A 6,824-nucleotide genomic window follows, 5' to 3' on the forward strand; every position below is an offset into this window, starting at 1 on the left:
TCTACCGTTTAAATTCAGGACAAGGCAAAAAACACTTGTCAATAAGAAATAAAATGAAGTGGAACACAACACTAAATACCAATTTGTGCAATGTGCAGGGCTTCACAACATACAAAGAGCACTGTATAATAATATGCTCTTTTGGCCTAAAGTTTGTTTGCAGTTTTTTATTTTTTTGTGCATTTCAAATCTACATGCATACAAAGAACCTATCTTCTTGAAAAAATTGCGAAAATCCGACCAGCTACTTCAGCACTGCCAAAGCCCAATTCTTTCCAACAAACTGAAAAAATTTGCAGAAACAACTATCAACAACTTGGAGCTGCTCCGTTTTTTATCTTGATCTTTTCAAGCGTCAAATTTGAAAATAAATAATTTGCATCCCTTCCCCCTTTAATGTTGTGCGGCCTACACTTTGTAATAAGTGTATTTTGCAATTGATGATTTTCCACATTTTAGTTACAAACCAGTTGCTTAAAAACATGGCGATTTAAAACAATCTTTCTCACTTTATCATTGTATTGCATAAAACAAGAATCCATTACGCTCACCTGGGTTTTTTTTCGCTGAGATTTTTCAGTCATTTGTCCGAAATGACTTGAAAAAATTAGGTCATTTTTTATTTATTTCAGTCATTTTTTCTGATGAAAATATTTCCTTTCAAGTACGTAGCTGATACAAACCAAAATTTGCACTTCCTGACTAGCTACAACATTAAGTTTCGCTGAGAAACGTTGTCGTGTTTTATTTCAAAAGGAACATTTTGACCGTATTGACTATATTTTTTTTTGGACATTTTGCTAAAAAATCGGTCAATGACCGATAAATGACCGAAAAAAAAACCCAGATGCTCACACAGTCTTCATGACTTAGACATTAAAAGGAAATACAATAAGTAATGTTTGTGATAAACACTAAACAAATTCTTTTCAATGATTTTGCAGTCACCACTAAGTTAGCTTAAAACAATGGTTCCTAACCTTTCTAGGCTTGTGGCACCCTACAGAACAGAAAGCTATTTTGTGGCACCCTGTGGCAGACCAATGATCTTTCACCAGGTTGGTTGTTGGAACAAAACAAACCTTAACCGTTTCCGGAATGGCCCGTTTCGGCTAGTCCGATTCGGCTGGTCCGATTAGGCTAGTCTGATTTGGCTAGTTCCTTATTCAGGTACAGACTTTCTCGGCTAGTTCCCTATTCGGCAAATTTTTGAAAATCCAACCATAATCCTTCTGTAATCCAACAAAATCCTTAAGTAAATCCAACAAACCAGCCGAAAAAGACTGCAGCCAAATAGTAGCAGACCCAACCATTTCATATCGAAGATTTCAAAAATGCTATTCATTGCTTCTCTGACTGACTTTCAGTTCAAATCTGATGTGGTATGGAGAAAAGTAAGCAAGTTTGTTTTTTGTGCATACGGTACCCTTGGGAATGTCAATTAATAATAGCTCTTTCCAAAATCAATATTATAATACTAACACTTCAGTTTCACTTGGAGATTGAATGCCTCTTTGAAGTAGTATATATAAAATTAAAAATAGTAGGCTAAACTTATTTCGAAGTCAGTATGAAATTTAGTACAACCTATTGCTCTTTCACACGAAAAAGAAAATGGGCAAAAACCTTTTCATGCACAGCATTCACCTACAAAACTATGATGACAATTTGCACAAATTGTACCGATATTGACTGTGACATCACAAAGTCACAACAATAGAAAAGTGCCACATATTGAATTAATGACCACAAAACATCACAAACAGAATCACAAAAAATTGCTTTTAAACGTAAACAAACAATCGTGCACAAAATTTTTATCAGCAACAATGATCCTAGCTAACTATTTGAAGACAGATAAAAAAAAATAATATGAGAAACAGCTTGTGGCACTCCAAAGTATTGTACAATGTACATGGCACCCCAGTTGGGAACCACTGGCACTTGTTTTCTTTCGTATTTTTTTATATAAAAAAGTGGGTGCAACCTAGTTCGTACCCTGAAATGATCAAGAGAAAAATTCAAAAAAAAGTCGAAGATTGCAGTTTCCGCAAACATTATAAATTTTCCCCCTGAAAAAATCGAGATAAAAAAATTGAACAAAGCCGAAATCGCTGATCGGAGTTTCCGTTTTTCCGCAAACATTTTAAAATTTCCGGTAATGATCCTAAGAGTTTGCCAAAGTCGCAGATCGCAGTTTCACCAAACATTTTAAAAGGGTTAGGGTACTAAGAAAAGATCAAGAAAAAATTAAAAATAGCCAAAGTCGCTGATCGGAGTTTCCGCAAACAAACTGAAAAGATCGAGACAAAAAATTAGAACAAAGCCGAAGTCGCTGATTGCAGTTTTCGTTTTTCCGCAGTTTCCGCAAACATTTTAAAATTTCTGGTTATGATCCTGACAGTTCGTACCCTGAAAAGATCGAGAGAAAAAATTAAAAATTTGCCGAAGTTGCTGATTGCAGTTTCCGCAAACATTTTAAAAGGGTTTAGGGTTAGGAAACGATCGAGAGAAAAAAATTAAAAAAAAGCCAAGTAGCTGATCGGAGTTTCCGCAAACTTTTCCTAACCCTAACCCTTTTAAAGTGTTTGCTGAAACTGCGATCAGGACTTCGGCAAACTCTTAGGATCATTACCGGAAATTTTAAAATGTTTGCGGAAAAACGTAAACTCCAATCAGCGACTTCGGCTTTGTTCTATTCTTTTCTCTCGATCTTTTCAGTTTGTTTGTTTGCGGAAACTGCGATCAACGACTTCGGCTTTGTGCTATTTTTTCTCTCGGTCTTTTCAGAGGGAAAATTTTAAAATGTTTGCGGAAACTGCGATCAGCAACTTCGGCTTTTTTTAATTTTTTCTTTCGATCTTTTCAGGGTACAAACTGTTCCGGGTACGACCTAGGTTGCACCCGATGATCTGTCTCAGTGGTTTCCAACTCGTTTTTAAGGCGACCCATTTTTTAAAAAAATTCAGTTCGGTAAAATCTTGCGACCCAAGCAAATTGTCGTAATATTTTAAAAGCCATACAAGATTGTGTTGCAAACAAACATCACTACAAAAGCAGTAACTTTTTCCGAAAATAATATGTTTATCAAATCACTAATGAGATAGCTGTGCTGGCTTGCTTTCAGTAAGTGTTTGAAATCAAGGCGTTATTTTGCTTAGGCATAGCTGCATGTCGGCTTTAACTTCCAGCCGGGTTCGCTGTTCAGTTTTCAATACACACATGGCGCTAAATCCAATCTTACAAAGCCAAGTTGTTGCAAATGGAATCTGTTTTTGAATCCCTAATTGTGAAACTGTGGGATACACTTTGTACATGAAAGCCCAAAAGTGGATTTTTGCAGAATCTCTGGGGTATTTGTCTTTGGGTGCAACCAGAGGTGGGCACCCGCTACTTTTAAAGTAGCGCGCTACCCGCTACTCGGGCCAAAGTAGCGCGCGCTACCGCTACTTCTTCCGCTACTTTTGTCTAAAATGACACTAGGAAACACTCAAGTCCCTAGTGACGCAAAAATGACCTTGAAAACGAATGTTATCATTCGTTTACGCTGTCATTTTAACGTCGTTATAGAAAACACATTCTAAGGGAAATTTATTGTTACGCATCAGGGATATCTAAACACGAGCATTTCAAAATGTGAGTCTTTTAAGTCCTGCCTGCTTTCGCTTAAGCACATCTTTTCCAACAGAGAAAAGTCTCTCCACCGCAGCACTGGAAGGAATGGGGGTGTTGTATTTAATGAACAGGTATGTTTTAACTCGGTATTCGAAAAGCTCAAGGACTTGCTCCTGTCCGTAAAAAAGGCGTCCACAATTGCTGCTTCCTTCTGCACCGACGTTTCACGGAATGGCGCCAACACACCAAAAAACTCATCCTCGGAGTCGTGACTGGTGTTGGTGTCACTCTTCTCGGTAACAACCTGACTTGCTGTCTCCCGCAACAGTTGACGCAACAACCGAAACTTTGCAACCAAACCGATTATATAGCTGCTTGACCACGCTCAACAGTCGAATTACATCTGTCTTGACTTTTTCTCGCAGTGCGTCAGCATCATCCGTAGAAACGTAGTGCAGAAATTGTAGCCACGACGTCTTGAAGGAGGGATGAAGACATGATGCCATAACGCATTTCATGTTGTTGAAGCACTTGTTGAATCGTTTCTTTACCCCTTCAAGGACTTTCACTTTCAACTCCTCACAGGTCACAAGATCACTGATTTCGGTCAAATTCTTCTCGCAAATTGTGATGGTTGGAAGCAAGACTCCGTAATATGCCTTGGACTCGCCCTGAAGAATGTCTAAAGCCTGGAAGATAGGCTTCATCACACGGAGATATTCGCCGAAGAAGTTGACGTCAGCTAGAAAAGACCAAAACTTTGCAACCAAGCCGATTATATACAGGCCTCGAAATTTGAATTTTTTTCCGGCGGTCAAGCATGTCCTACCGGACTGGCCCTTTCAGCGGACATTTAATATCTCAACCGGACATATTTTTTGCATGTCGATTTTGCACAAAATCACACTACAGTATTGTGTAGTCGTGTTTGTAGAAGAAGATTTTCTACAACAGAATAACTCTGCAATGGTTGATGGCTTAATTAACCGACCCTGAAGTATACTGGAGCAGATTACTTGCAAATAAATCAGTGCGTTAATGACAGTCGTGTGATGACGCAAGCAATAAACACAATTGAATACAACAATCCAAATTTCCTTATTACAAAAGCAACTACAATCACTTATTCCATGGTTTTTGCCTTATAGAATCGTTGTGCCAAGCGATTACTGCCTCAGACGAATGTGTCTAACACCCTCCCTTCTGTGCAGAAATTCTATTTCTCGCAGTATCAGCATGAATAAGGTCGCCACATTCGTCTAAGCACGTGCGGAACCCAGCTGAGACTTGCTTCTCAGTGACGTTTCTTTTTAACAAACGATCAATGTAACACAATAATCCTCATTGTTAAAATTAGAATACATATTCTGCCGAAAAGTTCAGACAACTTTATTTCAAGGCAACATTGCAAGGCGTTGAAATGATGTAAAAATGACTACTTTTGCCATCAGCTCGTTAACCACGCCACTCTAATGTGATCTTTAAAGCAATTGCCTGTACTATTATTGCTTCAGCTTCGTATTTGTTCGCGTTAAACAAACAATTGTAACAATTCAAATTTAAAATATAGTTTTGCTGCATTAGCTCTATTTTTGTCAAGAATTTTGCGGCGGTCATTTATGACCGACCAATGAGTCGGCTTCGGCAGACATTCGAGGTCATTCCGGAGGTCATGTCCGCCATGACCGCCGGAATTTCGAGGCCTGATATAGCTGCTTGACCACGCTAGTATTGCAAAAAAACAAGCATTTTTTTCAATTTAAATTAAAAAGTAGCGGGTAGCGGGAGTGCGACTGAAAAAAAGTAGCGCCTCTCCCGCTACTTTGGAAAAAAATAGCGCCGCTACTGCTGCCGCTACTCCAGCTAAAAAGTAGCGCCGCTACAAAAATAGCGCGCTACTGCCCACCTCTGGGTGCAACCTAGTTCGTACCCTGAAAAGATCGAAAGAAAAAATTAAAAAAAGCCGAAGTTGCTGATTGCAGTTTAATAGCACTCGCTGATCGGAGTTTTCGCAAACAAACTCGAGAGTTAGGATTAGCGAAAACTGCAGAAAAATGAAACTGCGAAAAAATATTTGGGAAACTGCAAACAGCGAGGGTTAGAGCATAGAATCATAGATTACTCTATGGTTAGGGTAAAGGTTACCGGAAACTGGGGAAAAATGTTTGCAGAAACTGCGATCAGCTAGGGTTAGAGCATAGATTACTCTATGGTTAGGGTAACGGTTAGCGGAAACTACGGAAAAATGTTTGCGGAAACTGCGATCAGCGAGGGTTAGAGAGCATAGATAACTCGATTGTTAGAGTTAGGATAAGCGGAAACTGCGGTTAGCGGAAAAATGTTTGCAAAAACTGCGATCAGCGAGGGTTAGAGCATACATTACTCTATGGTTAGAGTTAGGGTAAAGGTTAGCGGAAACTGCGGAAATATGTTTGCGGAAACTGCGGTCAGCGAGGGTTAGGGTTAGAGCATAGATTACTCTATGGTTAGAGACTTAGAGTTAGGGAAAGGGTTAGCGGAAACTGGACTTTGGCTTTGTGCTATCTTTCTCTCGATCTTTTCAGGGGGAAAATTTTAAAATGTTAGCGGAAACTGCGATCAGCGACTTCCGCTTTTTTCATTTTTTCTCTCGATCTTTTCAGGGTACGAACTGTTCAGGGTACGAACTAGGTTGCATCCTTTGTCTTTAAAGGATGCAAAAGAAATACAGTTTGCTACTTCTGTCGTTATGTCCATAAACTGTTCTGCAACATGGATGAAAAGTTAAGGCAGATCTTTTCCAACAAATGGATCAATTATCCAATCATTTTGGTTATTAAGTGTTAGAGATTCTCCATAGTAGTGCACAAACTTTTTGGCAAACTGTTCCAGGTGTCTAATAATTATCATCATTTGCTTAATATCAACTTCATTGCCACAGATACATTGCGTTAACTGAGGAAATATATCGTACTCATCTCTGGTGACATTACTTTTCCTGAATATGAGCTTTTTGTGTTAAGCAGAAACTTTTGCGGCGCGATCAATCACCGTAAAACCGTTGTCTTGCATATATAAATTTAGAGAATTCAGAGAGTCAAATATATCGGCAAGGTAAGCAACTTTTGCCAAAAACTTCTTGGCTAATCTCACACAGTTTTGTTGCCTCAGGAAGATAGCAATCTCCTCTCGCAAATAACAAACTCGCTTCGGGACACGACCTTGTGACA

This window comes from Aplidium turbinatum, chromosome 8, assembly GCF_918807975.1.
Source record: "Aplidium turbinatum chromosome 8, kaAplTurb1.1, whole genome shotgun sequence".
In the NCBI taxonomy this organism is placed as follows: Eukaryota; Metazoa; Chordata; class Ascidiacea; order Aplousobranchia; family Polyclinidae; genus Aplidium; species Aplidium turbinatum.